Source organism: Neophocaena asiaeorientalis, unplaced genomic scaffold (genome assembly GCF_003031525.2).
Source record: "Neophocaena asiaeorientalis asiaeorientalis breed wild unplaced genomic scaffold, Neophocaena_asiaeorientalis_V1.1 scaffold119, whole genome shotgun sequence".
Taxonomy (NCBI): Eukaryota; Metazoa; Chordata; class Mammalia; order Artiodactyla; family Phocoenidae; genus Neophocaena; species Neophocaena asiaeorientalis.
The window spans coordinates 4,423,219-4,448,618 of record NW_020175821.1 but is presented as its reverse complement, the minus strand read 5'-3'; positions in this window follow the sequence as shown (position 1 = coordinate 4,448,618).

Genomic DNA, 25,400 nt, shown 5'->3' with positions numbered 1-25,400 from the left:
ATTAACAAATTGAAGGAGAAAAACCATATGATCATCTCAATAGATGCCAAAAAAGCTTTTGACAAAATTTAACAGCCATTTATGATAAAAACCCTCAAGAAAGTAGTCATAGAGGGAACTTACCTCGACATAATAAAGGCCATATATGACAAACCCACAGCCAACATCATTCTCAATGATGAAAAACTGAAAGCATTTCCACTAAGATCAGGAATAAGACAAGGTTGCCCACTCTTACCACTATTATCCAACATAGCTCTGGATGTTTCAGCCACAGCAATCAGAGAAGAAAAAGAAATAAAAGGAATCCAAATTGGAAAAGAAGTAAAGCTGTCACCGTTTGCAGATGACATGATACTATACATAGAGAATCCTAAAGATGCTACCAGAAAACTACTAGAGCTAATCAATGAATTTGGTAAAGTAGCAGGATACAAAATTAATGCACAGAAATCTCTGGCATTCCTATACACTAATGATGAAAAATCTGAAAGAGAAATTAAGGAAACACTCCCATTTAGCATCACAACAAAAAGAATAAAATACCTAGGAATAAACCTACCTAGGGAGACAAAAGACCTGTATGCAGAAAACTATAAGACACTGATGAAAGAAATTAAAGACGATACAAACAGATGGAGAGATATACCATGTTCTTGGATTGGAAGAATCAACACTATGAAAATGACTATACTACCCAAAGCAATCTACAGTTTCACTGTAATCCATATCAAACTACCAATGGTATTTTTCACAGAACTAAAACAAAAAAATTCACAATTTGTATGGAAATACAAAAGACCCCAAATAGCCAAAGCAATCTTGAGAAACAAAAACAGAGCTGGAGGAATCAGGCTCCCGGACTTCAGACTATACTACAAAGCTACAGTAATCAAGACAATATGGTACTGGCAGTAAAACAGAAATATAGATCAATGGAACAGGAGAGAAAGCCCAGAGATAAATCCACACACGTATGGTCACCTTATCTTTGATAAAGGAGGCAAGAATATACAGTGGAGAAAGGACAGCCTCTTCAATAAGTGGTGCTGGGAAAACTGGACGGCTACATGTAAAAGAATGAAATTAGAACACTCCCTAACACCACACACAAAAATAAACTCAAAATGGATTAAAGACCTAAATATAAGGCCAGACACTATCAAACTCTTACAGGAAAACATAGGCAGAGCACTCTAGGACATAAATCACAGCAAGATCCTTCTTAATCCACTTCCTAGAGAAATGGAAATAAAAATCAAAATAAGCAAATGGGACCAAATGAAACTTAAAAGCTTTTGCACAGCAAAGGAAACCATAAACAAGATGAAAAGGCAACCCTCAGAATGGGGGAAAATATTTGCAAACGAATCAACAGACAAAGGATTAATCTCCAAAATAGACAAGTAGCTCATGCAGCTCAATATCAAAGAAACAAACAACCCAATCCAAAAATGGGCAGAAGACCTAAACAGACATTTCTCCAAAGAAGACACACAGATTGTCAACAAACACATGAAAGGATGCTCAACATCATTAATCATTAGAGAAGTGCAAATCAAAACTACAGTGAGGTATCACCTCACACGGGTCAGAATGGCCATCATCAAAAAGTCTACAAACAATAAATGCTGGAGAGGGTGTGGAGAAAAGGGAACCCTCTTGCACTGTTGGTGGGAATGTAAATTGATACAGCCACTATGGAGAACAGTATGGAGGGTCCTTAAAAAACTACAAATAGAACTACCATATGACCCAGCAATCCCACTACTGGGCATATACCCTGAGAAAACCATAATTCAAAAAGAGTCATGTACCACAATGTTCATTGCAGCTCTATTTACAATAGCCAGGACATGGAAGCAAACCTAAGTGTCCATCAACAGATGAATGGATAAAGATGTGGCACATATATGCAATGGAATATTACTCAGCCATAAAAAGAAACGAAATTGAGTTATTTGTAGTTAGGTGGATGGACTTAGAGTCTATCATACAGAGTGAAGTAAGTCAGAAAGAGAACAACAAACACCATATGCTAACACATATATATGGAATCTAACAAAAAAAAAATGGTTCTGAACAACCTAGGGTAAAGGCAAGAAAAATCGCAGATGTAGAGAATGGACTGGAGGACATGAGGAGGGGGAAGGGTAACCTGGGACGAAGTGAGAGAGTGGTATGGACATATATACACTACTTAATGTAAAATAGATAGCTAGTGAGAAGCAGCCACATAGCACAGGGAGATCAGCTCGGTGTTTTGTGACCACCTAGAGGGGTGGGATAGGAAGGGTGGGAGGGAGATGCAAGGGGGAGGGGATATGGGGATATATGTATATGTATATCTGATTCACTTTGTTATAAAGCAGAAAGTAACACACCATTGTAAAGCAATTATACTCCAATAAAGATGTTTAAAAAAAAAAAACAACTCATAGATACAGAGAACAGATTAGTGGTTGCCAGAGGGGAAGGGAACTATACAGTGATGGATGGTAACTAGACTTGCAGTGGTGATCACTTTGTAGTGTATATAGATGTTGAATTATAATACTGTACATCTGAAAAATATATAATAAAAATCAAATTAAAAACAAAAATAAATAAATTCCAGGTAGAGCCCAAGTGAGTAACAGGTCCAACAACAATAAACTAACATTCCACCTACTTTATGCCTAACACTTGCACGTAATTTACACATGGCTCTCTCTAAGGATCCCCATCATAACAGGAACACACCAGTATGACCTCATTTTATAATGAAGAAATCGAAGTTCAGAGAATATTTGGCAGTTGCCCAAGGTTGTTCAGCCAGTGGTGCAACCAAGATGCAGACAGATAACCTGCTTCCGTGACCCACAGGCTCACTAATACAATGGCGCCCAGGTCCTCTATTTCTGAGGCAGAGCTGTCACATGATCCCTGAGCTAGTCTCGCCATTGCCGTGATGAGTATCCTGCATTTCTATATATATGAACACAACAAAGGGATCGATGTATCACTATGTTAAAGGTATATCCATTACGATGCCACACTATATAGCTATTACTAAGTCAATCCCACCAAAAGCCATTAATATCAGAAAGACCTGGCATTTCATCACTGAACTGTCTCCAAGGTTGTTTGACACCTTGTCTGGGGCTGCATTTAACAACTGCAATTATAGGTAAAGGATGCCATGCAAACTGTCCTTAAATCTCATTATAATACAACCAAAAAAAACATCCAGTTGATTAAGAGCGCCAGGACATTGGGTAAAAGCTACTGCCATATGTTTTTAGGCTTCAAAGACTAGTAGCTAAAATGCTCACCATCACAAGAGGACAAAAATACACACCAGGTGCTCAGCTTTGCCTAAGCTCATGAGCTCAAGATGAAAAGAATTAGACCAAGTATTATAGTAATCGGGCCTCAAGCAAGCAAAAGGCTGGCTAGACACTAAGAAGCCCCCACTAATGGGGCAGGACACCTCCAGGCTCTAGGTACTTCGGGGCTTCTGGTATGGAAACATTTTGTAAGAAAGTAGTGGTATTTCACCAGCTGTGAGATATTGTTAACCTCTCCTCTGCTATGTTTGAACTCCACTTGTTTATTCTTGCCTCTCAATTTGCTTTCCTTTCCACTAAGCATTTCTTGCCCCCTCCTGCCCATACTCAAAAATACAGACCTAATTTATCCTCCTCTAAGGCCCCTTTGCAAGTTAATATTCACCACCCCCAATGCAACAGAAAACACACACACACACACACACACACACACACACGCACACACACACGCACTTAGGAACCCACACTTGTACTCTGATTTCGTCTTTATTTGGCACTCCTTCTACGGACAGAATTCTCACTGTGAAAAGACACCGCTATCTAGAGCAACATCCAGTTTGTAATAAACGAATTTGTCTGTATTTGCATCCTGAAGTGTTCTCAGTGTGCTGTACACGTGTTCTGCCTCCCCAGTTTGATAAGCTCTCAAAGCATGGAGAATATCGCTTTCGGTTCTCTTATACTCCTGCCATCTTTCTTTTGCAAGACCTAGGAAGTGCTAGCACAAAATAAATATTTCTATCTGCTTCTGTTTAAAAGTGAAGAGAGGGATGACCAGCAAAATTCCATTTGGTCTCCCTCCCCCATTTCCCTGTACCCCAGGAAGCATCTCCCAGTTCTAGTCAACCATGAGTCCTGCTTCCCAGTATCACAGCTGTGAGTCTACCTCCTGTGAAGTTGGCATTACAATAGGCCATGCTATTCCATGTTGGCACAGACCCCCTCTGGGGCAGTAGGGGGCACTGTGGATTCATGCCTATGACACCCCCTAATAAATACACACACAGGAAAGAAGAAGTGGTTAAGTCCTTTAGGTTTCTACTTTGTAGTGGATGTCTTGTCCATTCCTACTGCTGCCACTGCTTCCCTCTTTAAATGTCCTTTTCTTGGCTTTTGTTCTTCTTGACTACACCGAAGCTTTTCCAAAGTTAATACCAAATTATTGTGACTGTTCTGAAGGAGTCAATGCATCAGATATTGTTTTAAATCAACAGTCACCAAAGCCAGAAGTTGGGAGCAATCCTTGATCTCCAGATTTAAATGGCTACCAGGCCTCAAAGATTATATTTACACATTATCTCTCAAATTCATTTTCCTTCAGTCAGGGCAGAAACATACCTCTGAACAAGAGTGCTCAGCCGAGGGGACAAGTAAGGGTAAAATCCGGCCAGTCACTGCTGGCCGGGCCATGTACACTGGCTCAGCTCAGGTATGCATCAGCCCAGAGGAAAGGGCATCTTTGTGTGGACCAGCACAGACTTGCTCTAACCATCCTGACTGCACCTGCCTTGTTCCTGGCTCTTCCCATTTGCATACTGACCACTGTGATAGTCTACTAACACCTCTGGGATTGATCTAAACTGAGTACACAAACACACGCATGCACACACACACACACACACACACACACACACACGCGCACATATTCATAACCGGACAAATTATACACAAATTTACTAATGTATCATTACCAAAATTCAAATTAACTGAATGTGACCGAAATACTGTAGTGCTGAAATTGAACCTCTTTTACTCCAGTGAGGATATGGAACCAACATTTTTGTCACAGGACTGTTCTAGTTTGGTACTATATATACCATGTGTTACGTGATGATCCAATATCCAACTATTTTCCCTCTGTTAAAGGACCCCAGAACCATGACATCACTTGGCCTTTATTAAATTTATCTCTGTTTTAGTCTCATTATGTGACAACAGTTAAGGCAGCACTGCTGATAACCAAAAAGATCTTATGTTCAAATGTCTACTTGGATTTAAATCTCATGGTAGTACTCAGATAGTGAACTAATCATCCAAATAATCCATAATGTGCATATATTTTTAAAATATAAGCTAAAATCATAGGAGTTAATTTTAAAAATAAGAGCCCCTAAGGGAAAGACCATCAAGTCTGAATATTTATGTCAAACGAAACCCAATTAAAATTCATCTCTTCCCTTACAGCTTATAATATTAGATTGCTACAGGAGGACTCAAGTGTAGAAAACACTACTTCTCACACTATGGCTTTAGGCTCTCCTATCAGTACGTAATGGAGGGGATATGTTCTCAGTGGGGAACAGATAACTGCGAATTTTTTCCCATTGACTATATTTGCTGACAGGAAATATCAAACACCATGTAAAAACAAAATAATCTTATTTTATTGTTGAGACAATCCAGTGGAGGGTCAGCAAACTACAGCCTGAGGGCCAACGCCGGTCCATGCCTTGTTTTCGTACTGCCAGAGAGCCAAGAATAGTATTCACATTATTGGGGAATTGTAAAAAGGAAAAAATGATGAACATACATCAGAGACAGTATTGTAGTTCACAAAGTCTAAAACACTTTACTATCTGGCACTGCAGATAAAACATTTTCCAACCCCCAAACTAGCCAATACCCTAGTAAAGAAGATTGCTAACAAAAACTACATACAAAGAGTTATTCACGGTTTCCGCCTAAATTCATTGTTAAGAAATAGTCATCAGGGACTTCCCTGGTGGCGCAGTGGTTGGGACTCTGCACTCCCAATGTGGGGGGCCGGGTTCGGTCCCTGGGCAGGGAGCTGGATCCCTCATGCATGCCACAACTAAGGAGCCCACCTGCTGCAACTGAGAAGCCGGCGAGCCCCAACTAAGGAGCCCATCTGCCGCAACTCAGACCAGGCACAACCAAAGAAATAAATATTTTTAAAAAGAAAAAAGAAATAGCCATCAGAAAGAAGATGGAGGGACAAATTTTACCATCCACAGGGTTTTTACTTCTTGGACCTCTATTATTAAGCATTCGTCAGCAAATGTCCATAGACAGTATCTTGTGTCAAGTCTAGTGTGTTTAAGCTGGTCAGGGTGTGATAAGACCAACAACTTCATTTTGTTCATAGCCTCCCTCCTGAACTGCTTGCCTCCATCCAACTCAAACGTTGTTACCAGGCGTCCCAGCCCTGCTGAGACCTTGCTTTACCCTTTGTTCACAGCATTGCCTTGTTCAGAGATCTGCTGGTCAACATCACTTCTCTGGCTCTGATCTCAACTTCCATTTGTAACCACTCTTTTTGACGGTGCTACTTCAGAGCAAACCCAGAATGGTCTCACAGAGAGTAGCCCATTCTTATGTGACAGTTCTTGTACTGTACAGTGTAGCTGATGAGTGCCCATACTGGTATGAAGCCAGGCATCCTGTCACCCAGGGACATGGAAACTGAATATGCAACTGGTGATGCCAGACCAGGAAGCCAGCCAAACTGGCTCAGTCAGGACAAAAATCTACTTTGTGTTTGGTTTTTGCTCCAGTGTGCCTAATTCATTTGATGGGGACTTGGGTTTTCTTTTCAGATTTTGAATTTGAGAAAGATATTAATTTGGGGAATGAACTCAGGAACACTGGAATTCTAAGGCAGTCCACGGCAGTGTCTCTTAACTAAAAGCCAGGGACCCCTACGACAATGTTTATTTAGTATTGAATCCCGCTCGCTTGAATCAGAATTCTCTTGGGTGCTTTTAAAAATTCAGAATACTAGGACCAGCTCCTTAATATCTAATGAATCAGAATTTCTGAGAATGTTGTCCCAGTGTTATTCATTTGTGTACTAAATTTTCAGGACCAATGACCTAAGAGGGCCGTAGTACAGTTTCCAGGGGATTTTTTTTTTTTTTGACCCACTGAAATTATTTGCAAAAATTATCTGTGATGGTTCAAACTGCATTTTTGTAAAGTGATATTACCCATCATGAAATTCACAAATCAAAATGATAAGAACCTCTGGTTTTAAGAGGAAATAGACCCACTTACTGGACAAGTAACAAGTCTTGGAAGGATAATGTTCCTCCCTGCCCATGGGTCATGCAGCTCTTCACAGGTGCTAGCAGCACAGACCCCCAACATTTCTATTTTACCCAGAGAAGCAGTTTTGCTAATTTTTCTTTGAGATCAGAGCTCCTCTGGGGTGCAGCTGAGGTCTGACCTTGTTATTTTGTATCCTAAAATCATTTGCATTCAGTAAAAGGTTGTCCAAGTATGAGGGCCACATGAAGCTCTTCATAGAATACAACTGACCCTGCCAGCATCTAAGACAAATGAGGAAAACACCGCTGAGTGGGGAAAGTGTTCGATTGCTCATCTCTCATCCCCAGTCAGTCAGGCCACTCACTTTACCTCTTTCCTCCAGTTCCTCTTTTGTGAAAAGGATTTTTTTTTTTTAACTGTCTTGGGATTCTGCACCCAGTTCCAATGTGTGGGTTTTTTCCACACCTCCAAGGGATTCTCACGTACCACCAGATGGGTGTCCTACAGTTTAACACAATTCTGACACGATCTACCTGAAGATAGCATCAGATCCCACAGGTTAAGGGCTCACCCCCTCCCACTTTGGGTGCCCATCACAACTCCAGATTGTAACTTGTGCTTCTGATCCATCAGCTATAGATCTGAGAACCTATATAGCACCTCCTTGGGTTTAATTAGTTTGCTAAAGAGGCTCACAGAACTCAGAGAAACAATTTACTTACTAGATTGCTGGTTTATTATAAAAGGATATAACTCAGGCATAGCCAGATGGAAGAGATGCATAGGGCAAGATATTTGGGAAGAGGCTTGCAGCTTCCTTGACCTCTCTGGGCACACCACCCACCCAGCACATCCGTGTGTTCACCAACCTGGAAGCTCTCTGAACCCTGTCTTTTTTGGGGGTTTTATGGAGGCTTCATTATATTAGCATGATTAAGTAAATCATTAGCCGTTCATTGTGACTGAACTCAATCTCCAGCCACTCTCTCCTCCCTGGAGGTGGGTGTGGAGGGGATGAAAATTCCAACCCTGTAATCCCTCTGTTGGTTTCCCTGGCAACTGGCACAGTCCTAAGGAAGTCACCTCACTGACATAAGAGAAGACACCTTTATTACTCTCAGCACAGGAAACTCCAGGAGTTTTAGAAGCTCTGTGCCAGAAACCTGGTGGAAGACCAAATATATACTTCTTCCTATAAATCTCAATACCACAGATCTGACTCTACTTACCTCCCAACGTTTAAAAAAATAATAATAATGTGAGAGTGAGAAAGTTAGAGATTGCTCAGTTGCTACCTAACTCCTTTGTTTTATGGAGGAAGATATCAAGGCTCAGAGTTAAAGGGATCTGTGAAAAGTTCCTAGCTTGGTAAAAACTATAAGGACTGTCAATTACAATATCTCATTGGCTCCTTAAGATTCTTCAGGGAAAGATATGTTAGCTGGTTTTAGAAGATTATCTGGCTCCAAGTCCAATGCCCTTTCCACTTTACAAAACTGGCTCATAAATGAATGACAGATATGAAATTTCTGAGTAAATACAAAAGGAAATGTAAATATAATGCCCTATTATGACTATTTCACCTCTGACTCAATAAGATTTTTTGTTTGCAGCTGGAAACAAAGATTCCTTAGCCACGTGGTGTAATAAACAGAACACCAGCCTGGTAATCAGGAGAACTACCCTAGAGGTACCCTTTCCTATGGCAAAGGATGCTTTCTTAGGTCGGTTTCCTAAATGGAAACTGATCCAGTCTTTCATACGTTGCTCTCCAAGCAACTACCTAACCTTTTAAAACTTGATTTTTCATAACCAGTCTTCCTATCCACGAATCTTGCCTCATAGAGCCTTTTATGATATTTGCTTAATTCCCTCCCTAGAGTCCCTCCACTGGTCAGTGTAGAAGGTTGTTGCTGAGTCTATTGGTTGGAGAAGGATTGAAGCTAAGGTGGAATATAAAATAATCAAAAGGGCTTCCCTGGTGGTGCAGTGGTTGAGAATCTGCCTGCCAATGCAGAGGACATGGGTTTGAGCCCTGGTCTGGGAAGATCCCACATGCCGCGGAGCACCTGCGCCCGTGAGCCACAAGTGCTGAGCCTGCGCGTCTGGAGCCTGTGCTCTGCAACGAGAGGGGCCACGACAGTGAGAGGCCTGCGCACCGCAATGAAGAGTGGCCCCCGCTTGCTGCAACTAGAGAAAGCCCTCACACAGAAACGAAGACCCAGCACAGCCAAATATAAATAAATAAATAAATATTTAAAAAAAAAAAAAAAAAAATAATCAAAAAACAGTGAAATGCAGACAGACAAAATCTGACCTCAAACACATTCAACAAAAACATCTCATTCACTGAGAAGCTGAGAAGCTTATATTCTTGATTTAAAATGTATGTCAAAGGAGCCATCTCTTCAAGGTCAAACAAGTCTGTTTTGAAGCCAAGCAAGACTGAGAAAGGAAGAAAAACCTTGGCAAAACTCAAAATTGCAACTACTCAAAATAGGCTATTAACCTATTAGTCATGTGAGAAGCACTAAATATATTTACTGCTATCATACTTCCCGTAAGTGTCTTCCACAAGTGGAGACTGGGGAATGTACACAGAAAGAATAAAGTAAAATAAGCATAGAGACTATTAATAGTGTAAACTCCATGAAGTTCTCAAACGGAAGATGCAGGAGCATACTTTTTAAAACAGTATGTTTCACTAGGGAAAGCTGATATTAAAATCAAGTTGAATATTTGAGTTGTCGAAAAGGGCCCACTGTGTATTTCTCCACTAATAGCCTTGAAAATGTGTAACGGCAAGGCTGTCCTTAGTAATTTTGAGGATGGTTACCAGAAATCACTCCCTTTCTCCAACCTCCTCCTCTCTCCTTTCCTCAACTACAGATCTTGTTGAATATGCTTCAGAAGATGAGAAAATAAGGAAGATATGTGACAGATGAGCATTCTCTCCTAGCCTCCCTCTGACATAACTGAGTTGTATACACCATTACGAAAAGTCAAAACCAGTCACAAACTTTAAGTTTGTAAGTTGAATGCAGGAATCCCTTGTTACACAAGTCGAATCCATCCCTAAAAGCCTGCTAGTGAACTTTTATAGTAGGACTGTGTTCCCAACCACTTTCCCCAAGTATCACTAAAACACTTTGCAACATCTACCTAACAATTCCCCCATTGTCTAATTATTTAATACTTGCTGCACACCTCAGTGGGTGTTGTTATATGCCAGACCCAACCGTACTGTATAGTTTTGGATATTATTACATTTTCTTTCAATAATGCAACAAATATATACCCTAATATAAAGAAATTGTTAAGCAACCATTTGAAGATAGACAATGAACACAAACAACAATTGCAAGAGGAATTTGAAGAGCAAGGCAGATTTTATAAATAGTTGCTTACTGACTGCAGTTACCTGAGTGACGTCTGTCGGCAAGAGGAGGCTGCTTGATGGGAGGTGAAGGTGACCAAGAACCATCTGGTAAAAGAGAGAGACAGTGAATGTGTGAGGTCCACCCGTGGCCAAATGCAAGGAACTGGTAGACAGCCTTCTCCTGGCACTTGAGATCGCGTTAACCTTGGTCAACTAGACCAGAACAGGAAAAAGAAGAAGCTCTTCCAGCCACTTTGAATATTGAGAATGATGGCTAAGACTAAACTCTAGTCCAAGGAGGACACTCTTAAATGCACATTATATCAGATTGCTGAGAAAGAATAGATGGGAAATCCAAAATATAGACAATTTTGTCTTCTACTTTGACACACTATACAACGTAAACAAATGCAGAACTCCTCATTGCTAAGATAACCTCTAACGATCTATCTCTCCAATAATCATGCCAGAGATGCCCAAACCCTGAAGCAAGGAATTCAGCTGGGGTCAAAAGCTAAGCCGGAGATTTGGTTCCACTTGAACTTATGAACAAAAAATGCAAATGCTTTCTCTGGAGCATTTTTCACATAGTTTGCAATGTGGATCCTCAGTTTATTTTTGGCTTGTGTGACAGGAACTTAGTGAAGGGCCCTCTGGGGGCTCAATCATAGATGGACGCTTAGGAACACGCCTGTGTGACGACAAACTTCCTGCCAGGTTGGGACCCCAGCGTCGGAAATAGGCTCCCAGTGACTCATTCATCTCCAATAGAGCTCCTGGGGTTTCTACAGCATCGCAGAGCCCCGCAGAGTGTGGGGATACACCCTGACAGCTGCTTAGCTCTGACACCAAGCCCCTCTGTGTGAAAAGCACTAATCCAGCTGGTTGCTGTCTCTCTCTCACTGGGATCTGGCTCCCTCTGTCCTTTTGTCTAGTCTTCTAAAAGATATCAGAAGCGTAGCTGCCTTTGCCCTGGGAGGAAGACATTTGGATAAATGTCAACTGAACATTTTGATAGGAGAGCTGATTGAAGGAGTCTTGGGCTATATATGAAAAGGCAACTGGAATGTGAAGGGTGCAGTCATCTGAGAAATTTGGGAAGGCAAACTACATAAATGACAAAAAGTAAATGCAGCGTGACATGGAGAGGAACATAATCCTGCTGAAACAGAGAACAGATAAAGAAATACTCGCAAAACTCCTTTTCCACACCATAGAGAAAACGTACGCTTGTCTGTATCGCATATAACAGCTCAAGAGTACACAAAGCGGCTACTCCATACTGCCTGGATTGGCAGCAGGGGATGGATTTTTGCTCCTTTGAGGAGCCTGATTTTGACCGTAGTGATGTGCATGTGACCTGAGCAGAGTCAGGAACTGACTTTCCCAAAGAGAAAAGAGAATATTTTGTGATGCTTCTGATGGTATGCCCTGCTTTTTCCCAATGAGTTTGATCAGCTGCTTTACAACTATAAGACAACTAGGTACTATGCATTGTTATCTGTTTCAATCCAGCGGGCTCCCTCTCTTTGCTGTGAGCAGGTGGTATTCTGCTGCTACACATAAATAGTGCCTCAATCCAGATTCTGGTGGTGTCACATCAGACCCATGTCCCGTGTTATAGGAACAGAGGACGTGCCATAGTTATCATGATGTGAACATGTCTGTTAGACCCAAGAGAGACCATGTGTGTGCGTCTGAGTGACCATTTTCAAAAAGCAGCAGGTTTTGTTGTTGCAGTAAGTATCCTTAGACTAGGAAAAGGCTCTGGAGGCAGACTAGGTGTGGTCTTAGGCAAGTTACCTAACTTTTACCAGTTTTTTCTTCTTTATACATGAAATCACAATAATACCAACTACCTTACAGGTATTGTGTCAAATTAGGGAGAATGTACATAAAGTACAGGGAACTCGGGAGGAAGGCCATAAATTAGATCGATTTTATTTTTATTATAATTGTTAAGTTGGAAAGCTGTTAGTTAACACACTGGCTTTTTTTTAACCTTTCCAGGAACATCACAAGGAAACCATTCCTGGCCTCAGGTTCTCTCTCATTCCTTGAAGAATTCTCCTATCAAGGGTTCAGGGGAATCTGAGGGTGAAGAGTAGAGGTGCGCCTCCGAGAGCTGCATGTCCCCGGCTCATTTATTGGTCAACAAGGATTATAATAACAGAAAGCTTTTCTCAGGAAATGGCAATCAAAGGGTGAGCCTAGTAATACCTCTCCTTAAAAGGCAAAAGTAAACTCTCACTGACTTTCAATTTACAGAAAACTCTGAAATAATGTCCACTCGCAGGAGATGGTGTTGCTCATAAATGGTGTTCAAACTTTATTCCAAACAAGCTCATTAATAAACAAAGAAGGTTGTACACTTCATTCATTCGATCACGATGGGAAAACAGGAGCACAGAACTGAAAATCTGTATAGCATATCACGTCTACACAGATTTCACTAACAAATGGGCATTCCTCCTGCAGTGAATTCCCTCCTTTATATTATCATGGCCACAATATAAAAAGAACCATCCTGGTCAGTTGTCATAAGTGTTATGAATTTATCACAGCTGTACCCACACAAGTCTGTTTGCCAACAGCTGGGTCTGAATTCATAGTCCATTCTCCTTGACACACAGAGCTGACCATCCAAATGATGCCTTATCACAACCCACAGACACTTCAACAAAAACAAAAGCCAAATACCTTCAGAACAACCCCTACAGACTGACGCTGATCCCAAACCAAGGATGGGTTCTATTTCCGATAAACTCACTTGAAGATTTTCAGGGGTTGTATATATGAACGGGCGCATGATGACCTAAAGGATAATCCAGAAATATTTCAAGTGTCACTTCACAGACCAAATTGTAGTTTATTAATAGGATATTTAAAAAGTCAGGAATAAGAGCTTAAGTTTTAAACATCTTAATCAAATGGTATTTTAAGATGAGCAGCAGATACAACTGTCTCCTATAAATTCCCAGTGCTTACTTGCATTTCTTTCTTGGAAGGTTCAGAATTCCTCAGCTGTTTCTTCCCGATTTATCTGACTCAATGGAGCCATTCAGTGATATCCTTAATCTGACCTAGGAGATGTCCTTAGTTTGGCTCATTTTTACTGAGCACCAAGTATGAGGCTCAGAGAATGGTTTGGCTAGTTCTCTCTGGGGTGGACCCAGTGATGGTATATGGTCAGACCACCCAAGATGGCTGTTCTCTTGCTCTCTGTACATCCCCTCCTTGACCAGTACCTGTTTCACCTACACCCTACTCACACAACTGACCTTCCTATGTACTTGCCCCAGGCCCCAGCTAGTGATTGTTCTTACCAAAGGGGCGGTGAAGGGCTTGCCCTTCTGCTAGTTTCCCTGGTAACCCATGAGCCAACCTGACATACATTCCCTCTATAACTGGTAATCTTCCCTTCCCCACCACCCCCTCCACCAGAAGCCAAGACTGCGACCATGTCCTGCCCCACCATCCACCACATGCAGTGGGGTGTCACTCTAAGACTTTGCTTCAGACACGTAAGATTCCCCTACCCATTAAACCAATAGTGTCTCTGTCACCAACTCTGAGCTCCTTCTTCAGTCTTGAAGCTCGCAAGTACAGAGCTTGAAGGCCTGTGCAGTGCAGACCAACAGGTGGCAGAGCAAATATTCAAGCCAGATACTTGGAAAAGTATCCCTTTATCAGATCACCCAGAAACCAAAGATACTCCTCTTGTGGGACATTTCAACACAGAATTGTTTGGGGAGCTAAGTGAATTCTATTTTTTATTTAGATTCAAATGTGATCTCCTAATGGTTTCAAGCATATTTTGCTTTTATTAATTTGCCTTAATTAACAGTACTTACCACAGTACTGGACTGTATACTTATTTTTTAAATTAACATTTGTAGAAGTAAATTAAACTGAGGCATTCTCAGGAGAAAGAAAGGTGAAGCAGTCCACCGGGGCTCATTCTGGTGCTAATATTTTATTTGGTTCTCACTTGCCTTTAGAGTTTCTTCAAGAAGGGATTATGTCAGTAGTTTAACACTCTGTAAACTGATTGACTGAACTTCAGCACAGAATTCAACCTCCAGTTTAGAGGATTTATCTGAAGGGTTTTTATGGGCAAACGGTGTCTTCTGCATCGACTGTCATAAAATTGGAAGTAATTTCACACATGGGGGTCCAGTTCAAGTTCTAAAGTGAGACGGAGCAAGGTTCTAAACCCTGTCCTGCCACTTGCCAGCAGTACCCTCATACAAGTTGCCAAGCCCTTTAGGGCTCACTTTTCCCATATGTAAAATAGAAAGGATAATGGTTCTATCTATGGAACAGCTTTAAGGATCAACAGAGAAAGTACACGTGCATTTTCAGAGAAACAGAACCAACAGGACATATAGAGATGTATGAGAAGGGATTTATTATGGTAATTGGCTTATGTGATTATGGAGGCCGAGATATGCCACAATACACTGTTGGCAAGCTGGTGACCCAGGAAAGCTGGCGGTATAATTCAGTCCCAGTCTGAAGGCCTGAGAACGGGGGGATCAGATAATGTAACTCCCAGTTCAAGGTCAAAGGCTCAAGAACCAGGAGCCCCCATGCCCAAGGGCAGGAGCAGATGGATGTCCCAGCTCAAGGAGAAAATTCATCCTTCCTCCACCTTTCTGTTCTATTTGTACCCTCAATGGATTGAACAATACCCACCCACACTGATGAGGGTGAATCATGTTTACTTAGTCTGCTGTTTCAAATACTAATCGCTTCCAGAAACACCATTCCAGACAAACCCAGAAATAACGTTTTACCAGCTATCTGGATGTTTCTTAGCCCAGTCAAGTTGGCACATAAAACTAACCATTACAATAGGTAATACACTTAGCACTAATCACATAATAAATACCCAATTAATATTGACTCTCGTAATTATTCTTACAGCCATCTTTAGCCTCCAATTCCAAACTTAGTTCAGTTTGTTGGTTACAAGAGTCCCAGGTGCTGACCTGGGTCTGACCTGCAGACGAGGATCTCTTCTTTGGTCTCATTCTTTTTTTTTCTCTGAAGGGTAGCACAAGCTCTTACTAAAGTGAACAACTCTTAGTAATCATAATAAATGCAAGGAGCAGTAGACGTAAGTGTCCAGATTATGAAGGAAACACTTAAAGAAGCCTTGAAAGACTTAACTAGATCATAATAAAGCAGAACATAGTATTCAAAACTGAAATCTAAATTTCTCTAACCCACTGACTTCCCAGCCTCCAAACATTACTAGGTTAATAAACATTGTGGACTGATTAATAGGTGAAAATAATAGCCTCTACTTTCACTGTTTAAAATGTTTAATTATTTTGTTAATGCATAAGAATAGGGCTTTGATCCATGAAATTCTGTTTGATATTTGAGTATAACCCATGTTATAACCACAAATCCAAGAAGATATATCAGTTTTGCTCCTGAGGATGTATTCCCACATGAAAATACCCACTCTTCACTCCTTGACTCAATCCTCCTGAAATTCCCTCTTTGGGTACAGCTGCCCTTATAGATGCCCAAACAGGACTATAAAGGACTATTATTTTTCTCTCAGAAGGGCAGCTTGGGTTTTCTTATTCCTCAGCTTTGCATCTGCCTCCTCTCAGGTGTGTCCTTCTGGCTTGGAAAACCAGACAGAATAAAAGCCTTCAGTTGCATTACCTGCCAAGGCAATCTGAATTTTACATCTGGAATACCTCTTTCAGGCCCACCTTTCTCAGATACCACAAGGAACAATCATTGTTTTTTTTTTTGATCAATCATTGTTTTTAAGTTGGGCAAAGACAGCAACAATGTGAGATAGGTTTTAAATTTTATAAACAGAAAAACGTTTAATGGATGAATGTGGTCACAGTCTTCCTCTCCTTCCCAAGGGTTTTTTCTTCTAGTGCTTTTTTTTTTTTTTTTTAACCACACTTACTGCTACCTATCATAATTTAATTGGCCCCAGTCTACTGACAATAAGTTACAAAATAAGAGTGGTTTTTTTTTGGTTTTTTTTGTTTTTTTTTTTTGCGGTACACGGGCCTCTCACTGTTGTGGCCTCTCCCGTTGCGGAGCACAGGCTCCGGACGCGCAGGCTCAGCGGCCATGGCTCACGGGCCCAGCCGCTCCGCGGCACGTGGGATCCTCCTGGACCGGGGCACGAACCCGCGTCCCCTGCATCGGCAGGCAGACTCCCAACCACTGCGCCACCAGGGAAACACAAGAGTGTTTTTTAAAAAAAAACTTTCACAAGCTATTTTTAAAAGCATATTGAGTCTTGGTTTTCTTTTGGAAGCTTCACTCCTCTCCTTTCTTCTCCCCATCTCACTGATTCCATCCCTGTACTACATTCAAGGCTACCTTCCTATTTACCTCCTTCCCCAAGAGAAGGGACACACTCCTTCCCAGAACTCAGACTGAATTTCTTCTCAGATCTTCGAGAAAGAATTAGATCAAATTCAGTTACAAATGTTTCCCAAACTCCTTGGAAGAAAACTGTTTAATAAATTTACAACGATCCAGAAATTATCCTTTTTAATCCTTCTCAAGGATTGTCTGCACATGGATGGATTTCTCTCAAATGATGTCTTATCATGCTCTCTTCCCACATCCCATATTATTTAGAAAGAACTCACCTATTTCAAAAGGAGAGAAGGGCAGGCAAGAGGATTGGATTTGAGCAAAGCACAACTATATGTTTATCATCCTCACCCCAACCCTAAATCACTGAGTTATTCTCTCTGTTAGACTTAGAGCTCATCCATTATTGCTAAGTGTCAGGGTGCTTTTATCTCCAGTCCCAGGACAGCAGTGTGTAATGGAAGTACCTCTGCCAAGAAATATTGATACACAGAAAAGAGTCAGGACCAGTCATGCAAAGCCCCTATCTGATGAGGCAATGTACATACTTGGCTCTAGTCTTATATATATACAAAATAGGTTAAGACAATTAATTATGTGAACTTTCAAGACAGAAAAGCAAGTAAGTTTGCACGCTTTTATGACAATAACTACCAAGTGCAGCTTGTTGCTGTGGAGGGGAGAAGAGGAAGACTTTTTTAGTCTAGATATCTAACTGGTCCCCCAAGAAGCTGTAAGATGACCAGGAACTAGGAGAGCACACAGAGCAAAGATTCATCCTTTCAGGCAGAAGGAAGAGAAAGAAGAATTCTGGGTACTTGCTCCAGCTTTGGAAACAAGCATTTAGTGCTGGGGGACAAAGGCATTTCAGTTTGCAAAGGTGATTCATTCTCTCTCTCTCCCCCCACCCCCTCCCTCTTCCCCACCTCCCCATCATCATCAGGAGGTCGTAGACAGTTTCCCTGCCCTGGGGCTGAGAACTCCCTACGGTTAAGTCACTGCCTTTGACAATACAGTTACCTGGACAACTGAGGTATGGAAAACAGAGCTGCAGTTCAGATAAAGCTCCAACAGAGGTTCCCATTGTTTCCCCCATAGAGTGTCCACCAGCATGCATGCAGAGGTTCAGATTACATACAGATTTCCATTCTCCATCAGCCCCTAATTAAAAATAAAACCTCCTGCCATCTGCACGTAACCCTCACAAGCCTTTTTTTCCCTTTGGGCTCAACCTTCTCTCAAGCTCAGTCTGTGCCCAAATGCAGATTACCCTGGCAAGTCTGAAGTGTTTTGGCACGAGGTAAGGGTGGGAAAAGGTACTTTTTTTTTTTTTTTCAACTTGATTCTTAAAAAAAAAAAGAATCTTTAACTTAGGTGAAAATAACTTCAGATGCTTATTTGTACTCTTTAAATATTACTCGTTGAAAAGAACAGCTAAAGAGCTGTTTGAAGCTCAACCAAACAGGAAGGCTCCGAACAGACCTTGACGCAGATGCTGTATTACACTGTAATTGTGAAATGCCCAGCAGGACTCGAAAGAGTGACAAGGTCATTGCACAACCTTGCAACGCTGCAGCTTGTGTGTGATGGGGGAGGGGGAAATGTGCTTGAAAGCTATGGGGCAACTCAGAAAGGTGCGGGGGAAGCAGCTTTTTGTCCCCTACTAAGAGAGAAATGTTTTCTTTATACCCGCTTGAGAATGCAGAAATACAGATTTGCTCAACACCACAATGACACAAGGACAAGACGGGTTTCCCCTTTCCTTCTATGCAAGCTGCTCACTTTCTATGCCATCTGCTGACTTTCTATGCAATTTAGTAAAAGTCAGATATGAAAAACTCCCTTTAAAATATGATTTCTAAGATCCTCTACTCCTCTGGTCTCCCTACCCCACCTCATCTCCCCCAGTAAAACAAGTCAAGACAAACATTCAGAGTCCAGATAACTTTCCTGTGGACATGTGACCTGATACAGACAAGCACAGAGCAACTGGCTGCTGGAAATATTTCCACAGCATCGCACAGACCTGCTTCTCTTTTTGTATTTCTCGCCCCAATTTTAAGCACGTTTACCTCTTCAGGTGCTCCTCCTAGGAAACTCTCTGAGGATCTGGCGAGCTACCTTTTAACGCACTTAATTCAACCAACGTTATGTTTCGGGGGACCTATGACAGCAATCCTCCTAGAAAGGGGACAGAGAGGGTTCCCTTCACTCAGACTCTCAGTGTGGGGCTCAGCATTTGATTTAGTCTTAGGAGTAAAGCAACCATGTGTGATCGCTTGCATGGTACCAGTCCCCCCTCTCTCCTTTCCTTTCTTTCATTCCCGAAGCATTAACTGAGCACCTCTGGTGTGTCCACCACTATGCTCAGGTTCTAGGAATCCAGCTAGGAAAAGACAAATAGAGCAGTCTCTCTGATTTTATGTTGCTTGTAATCTAGCAGACATCTAAGAGTCACTAACACACGCCAGAATAGATAATGGCTCAAATGCAGGAGCAGTTAATTTCTCACTCATATAAAGTAGAAAACAGGAGTTTTTGAGCAGCAGGCAGCTCTCCCCCAAGTATTGACGCAGGGATCCAAGATTCTTCTGTTTCGTGGCTCTGCCGTATTCAACACTGGCTTTTAAGGTTGCCATGGTTATCTGCATTGAGCCACTGGATGAGGAAAGGCAAAAGGCGGGGGCAGAGGGCAGGGGGGAGTGCTGGACACAGGAGGTAGTTTGGGTCAGTTCATGGAACCTGGTCATGCGCAGGGTCTCCCCTACCTTCAGGGAGGGCTGGGAAATGCAATCTCACCATGTGCCCAGGAAGAAGCAGCAACAGTTTTCATAAACAGCTAACCAGCCTCTGCCAGGAGGGCAGGAGAGCAGATGAAATGGGACAAAGGAAAGGAGATCCTACAGCAGAATTCAGGGAAGGCAGAATTCACATAAGGAAAGGAAGAGAAAATGGAACTCAGAGCAAACCAGGGGTATTCAGAGCAACAACAGGGCTCCGAGTGATTTGGGGAGACCTCTTGGGAGCCCCTACCATGTGAATAGCAACTCGTCAGGTGAATCTTCCAGAAGATAATGGATCATCAGAGGATAGACAGCGACGCATGGTAGCCGAGGACCGAAGGCATCAGCATCACAGGAGATGAACTGACACATGGTGACTGAAAGCCCATAACATCAGCCCACGTGGTTTCCAGTTGAGCTAAAATGTTCACAAAGAAGTCTGCATGCCTGGTGCAAATCAGTCTTACGAATTGGTGACTAGGAGCTATATTCAGCTCTAGGTGGAGTTTTGGGGGAGCCGATAGCATGCTATAATGTTGGAAAATGTCACATGAGAAATCTAATTTTTCCAAGTTCTCTCGAACAATCAAAAGAGCCGGCAAGAGTGATTCCTCATTCTTGAGTAGCAATAATCCGACAACTTGGATTAGCCACTGACCTCCTTCAGCTGGGCCTGCTCTCTCCAATACACCAAAGCCCTACAACTTATTTCATTTATATTTTCTACCTGAGTCATGTAGACATATGAATTTGCAACCCCTAATGTAAATAGTTAAATTCTTACCAGTCAGAAATAAAACAGGAAGAACGAATTCAAGGACTTGGGTATTTTCAGGGTCTGACAGCAACCCCATAGAACACTGCTGTATGTACATATACATAGATGTACACACATATGTAAAGCAGCAACATGAGACTTGACTCTGCTTCATGTTTACTTATTTAAGCATTTGTTTTCTTCAATTCAGTATGAGTAATTTTGAAGGCAAAGCTCAGAGTACCTGACCCATAGTAGGTACTCAGTTAAGGCTTTTGAAAGAAATCACAGTAAATTTATAACAAAGAATCCCTTGAAAATGAACTGAAATAAAGAAAATATGAGTAAGGCATTGAGGCAGTATCCCTGACTTGGGACAGATCCCACCATGATATAGACCCCAAAGCCCAGGTGGGGACTGAGACCCTGGAATGTGTCAAATGAGTGCCTTTATAAAGAAGGCAGAGAAGGAAAGAAAGCATCCCAGCTGGAGACAAGAAGTAAGAGAGAACTGAGGAAGAAAAGGGTACTAAAAAGATTCAAGAGTCCATTGGTGGGCTTCCCTGGTGGCGCAGTGGTTAAGAATCCACCTGCCAAGGCAGGGGACATGGGTTCGAGCCCTGGTCCGCGAAGATCCCACATGCCACAGAGCAACTGAGTCCGTGAGCCACAACTACTGAGCCCGTGTGCCACAACCACTGAGCCCACGTGCCACAGTACTGAAGCCCCCGTGCTTAGAGCCGTGCTCCGCAACAAGAGAAGCCACCACAATGAGAAGCTTGCACACCACAACGAAGAGCAGCACCCGCTCGCTGCAACTAGAGAAAGCCTGCGCACAGCAGCGAAGACCCAATGCAGTCAAAAATAAAATACATTTTTTAAAAAAGCTGTATAAGTATATACCTTAAAAAAAAAAAAAAAGTCCATTGGCTCAGATGATTACTTGGGTGGTGTCCTGACTGGTCTCTCTGGAAGGTGCAAGTGAAAAAGCCATCCCAGCATCACTCCCCCCACCTAGAACACTCAGGGATCCAGAGAGCTATGTGGCAGCAACCAGAGGTTCCCAAGGGGAACAGCCAACCTCACTGCCACCTGCTGGGAGAGCTCCCTCACAGGGCTTAGTGAACAGCTTCATCAACCACCATTTATCTACACTGTAGGAGTTCAGTAAAGATTGGATTGGGTTGAACGGAACTTAAAGGAACTGAATTGATGTTACTGACAGCAACTTAGGTTACAGGACAGGGAAGCAACTTGGCCTTCCACGAGCTCTGTGCAAAGGGCCTGGCCCTGCTGAAGGCACCAAGAGTTATCAAAACCAATCAAGCCCCTAAACAAGTCTCTTGGGAATGATTACTCCTTGCTGTGAAGATGCCAGGGGCTAAGTGAGGCGCCAACAATTGTCCAGTTAACTCTAAGAGTTACCCATACAGGGAAACAGGGGCTCTGGCACCAGCTGCCCAGCCAGGCAGAGTGAGAAATGTTGGCAAGGTGGCTGGTGGGAGCTGGCACGTCTGGACACAAAGGTGTTAGCTTAGCCTCCTAATATTTTTCTTGTACAACAATGGAAGTCTTGCTGGAAGTCTCTTTCTATCCCCTCTCACGCTAACTCTTCTCTCTCCTCTCCTAATTGCCAAGGGGAAAAAGAGGTAAAGTTGTTTTCTAACCTTTTCTAGGAAAACTAAAGCAGGGTTCTGGTCATTTTCAGGAACCAACAGTAGCCTCATTCAATCAACATATATTTATTGACAACTTACCGTATGCTAGGTGCTAGGTGTAAAGCAATGAATAATAGAGATCTGGCAGTTTATTCTCTATCTGAGGAGAAAGACAGTGAGCCAGTAAACACATAACATCATAACTAACTGTGACAAATGTTTCAAAGCAAATGAGTATAGTGTACTGATAGGAAGATTACAAGCAGTGTGGTGGAAGCTTTGTTAGAGAAAGCCTTTCAGAAGAAACTGAGACCTGAAGGTAAAGAAGGATCCAGCCACGAGAAGAGTAGCTAGCAAAGACTGTTCCAGGTGAGGGAACAGCATGAGAAATCTTCAGGTGTCTGAGAGGCCAACAGGAGAAGTTACTGGAGGCTGGGTCAGATGTGCACACCTCAGGGGTACAGAGACTGGCCTGAAAGAAATACATAGAAAGGAAATGAATGTGAGGCCTTTTCGTAGCACCCACGTTTTAGGGTCCACATGGGCTTTTGTGACCCCTGCACAGGAACCCCCTCCAGTGAATGGCACAGAGCAAACCAGAGTCCATGACCAGTTCAGGTCATGCTCATATAGAAAGGCTATGCTGGACTCACAAAGCATCCATCCTCCATGAGCCAAAGAGTAAACATGGATCAGAACCAGCCCTGCTGGAGGCAGCTGAGAGTAGGGTTTTCTCTGCTCTTCGTCACCCACACTCCAGCCAGCCACACCAGTTCGAAATGGCATCAGAAGGTTGCTTGCAGTGCTCTAGAACAAACACTCACAGCTAGGGCAGGCAGCAGGCTTAGCCACTGGCAGAGGTATGCCTCCCCACCACTGGCCTAGGTGAAAGGTTCAGGATAGGAAGTGGATTTAATAGCCAGGTTGTTTATTATCAGGTCACAGTTCATATAAGAAAAATCTATGATTCCTAATAAACACAGACATCCAGACAGGGAGGATGTTCTTTTCACAACGAACAAAACTAATCCTTTTGGTCTGGCAGCCTTCAGAGGCATTGTTCTTGCCATTTCTTTTATAGTCCAAGGTTGTTAAGGTAGAGATTAATTTCCATTGCTAGGATTACCTGCTAAGTGGATGCCTTCAGGCACTGGATATGTTTCATTTTGTTCTGTTAGAAGCTAATAAATTTCCTGAAGGATAGTATAATCTGGCCGAAGCGCCACCTATGTGATAACTTCAGGCCAATGGGATAGGACCTATTTGAACAGTGTCTAGGAAGACCTTTCTGAAGAGGTGAAGCGGGGTAGGGGCACCTAGACAGACCCTAAATCATGAGCTTGTGTTGCTTGGCCCTTACTGAAAAAACACTGACTCTCTCTGGCAAAATGTAGACATGAATTCAGTGTTATTCATATATCAAGCCTGAGCCCAGACATTAAACTTCAAGCCTCAGCTTTCAATTCTTCCTGGTTAAGGTTTTGATGCAGGAGTCAAGGCTCCTACCATGAGCCAGCCAACACACTCATATCCACTCCATGTCATCACAAAGATAAATTAAATCCAGTCAGAATTAAATGCAAGCTCTTGGTGGCTAGGTCAGAACTGACTGGGTCAAGGTTATACCTCCAACTGGTCTGAAGCTACATATTTCTTTGTTTGTTTATTTATTTTTAGGAGTTACTTCTGCACAAGGAGATCTCTTTTTGACAATATTTTTATATCTCAGTCAGGGATTCCCCCCACTTCCACCGTGTGTGTGTGTGTGTGTGTGTGTGTGTGTGTGTTTAAGCTAAAGAAGACCTTACCACCCAAGTCCAGCAGTGATGAGTTTGTGAAGCATGCATCTTTCATCCATAATAAGCCTCCAAAGAGACTCAGGCAGAAATTTACCAACTGTTTGGCTTGGTCACCTTGGGGTGATTAGAACAGAATTTTTCACAAACTTTAGGAGCAGCAAAAGACTTTCCACAAAGCAATAACATAACCCGGGAGACGTAGGCATATGCAACTTTTCAAGTCCCAACCTCTCTTCCCTGCAGTTCTAGACAGGAATATAATGTAGCAGAAGGACGGCTCCTGCAGTAAACTGAAAGGGCGGTGAACTCCTAATGCTTTCCCCCATGGTAGGCAGCAGTGCAGAAGTCAGACGCAGAAGGCGAAGCTTGAACCCATCCTTTGTGCCCATAGCTACACTCACCGGACTCACTAAAAAAAAAACCCAAAAGCTGGCTCAGCAAAAACATTTACATCAAAGACCCACTCTGCCCTGCTTTGAGACATTGCAAGTTATCCTCACTTAACCTAACCACACTTAACTCTGGAGACTGAGGAGGGGGTGAGGGGGAAGGTGGTCATGGGCAGCTGAAATGGCTGAAAGATTTGATTGACTTTTATGTCTGAGACTTTTCATGGTAAGGATTGTCAAGAACAGGGCAAGTCTGTTATTCATCCCCTTTCCCTCAAGAAACAGTTCTTTAGTGAGTCCCATGCAGTTATTCATTCGATCAGCAAACATTCATTACACAACAGGCGCTGAGCACGAACGGGACAGTCAAAACGAGGTGGTTTTCAAGCATGAGTCCAGACCCTCCAGGGTTCTCTCACTTCGGACATTTCTCCATGTCAGCCAAACTAAGCCAACACAAAAGTTGGGACATCAGCCTTCAGGGAGGAACTGTGCCACATCCCCACAACTGTGCAAGTTCAGTCAAAGACACGCACAAGGAGTAGATGGTATTTCATCACTACATGCAAAATGCCCGGGAGCCTTCAGCTTGCCTCTTTCCATTGCCTTGAAAGAGGGGTGCTGCCTGGCCTTACCACTTTCCCTCAGAGCCCCATCTCCATCCCCACCCACCCCCCAAGCAGGCTCTTGCCACTCACCTTGGCATATCCATTCCATTTCCAAACCCTCCTCCAATCAACTACAGGTCCAATCGCATTTCCCTTTTTCTGCAAAAAATTAAGTATGCAGTGATTGTGACATGTTCTAAAAAGGTTTGCTTTACCAAGAAAATGCTGTAAACTGGGCCCCCCACAAGGAAATCAGAGTGAGTCACTCAGAGCTCTTCACTTTGGCCTTTCAGGCTGTTAAATGCAAGCCCTACGGTGACC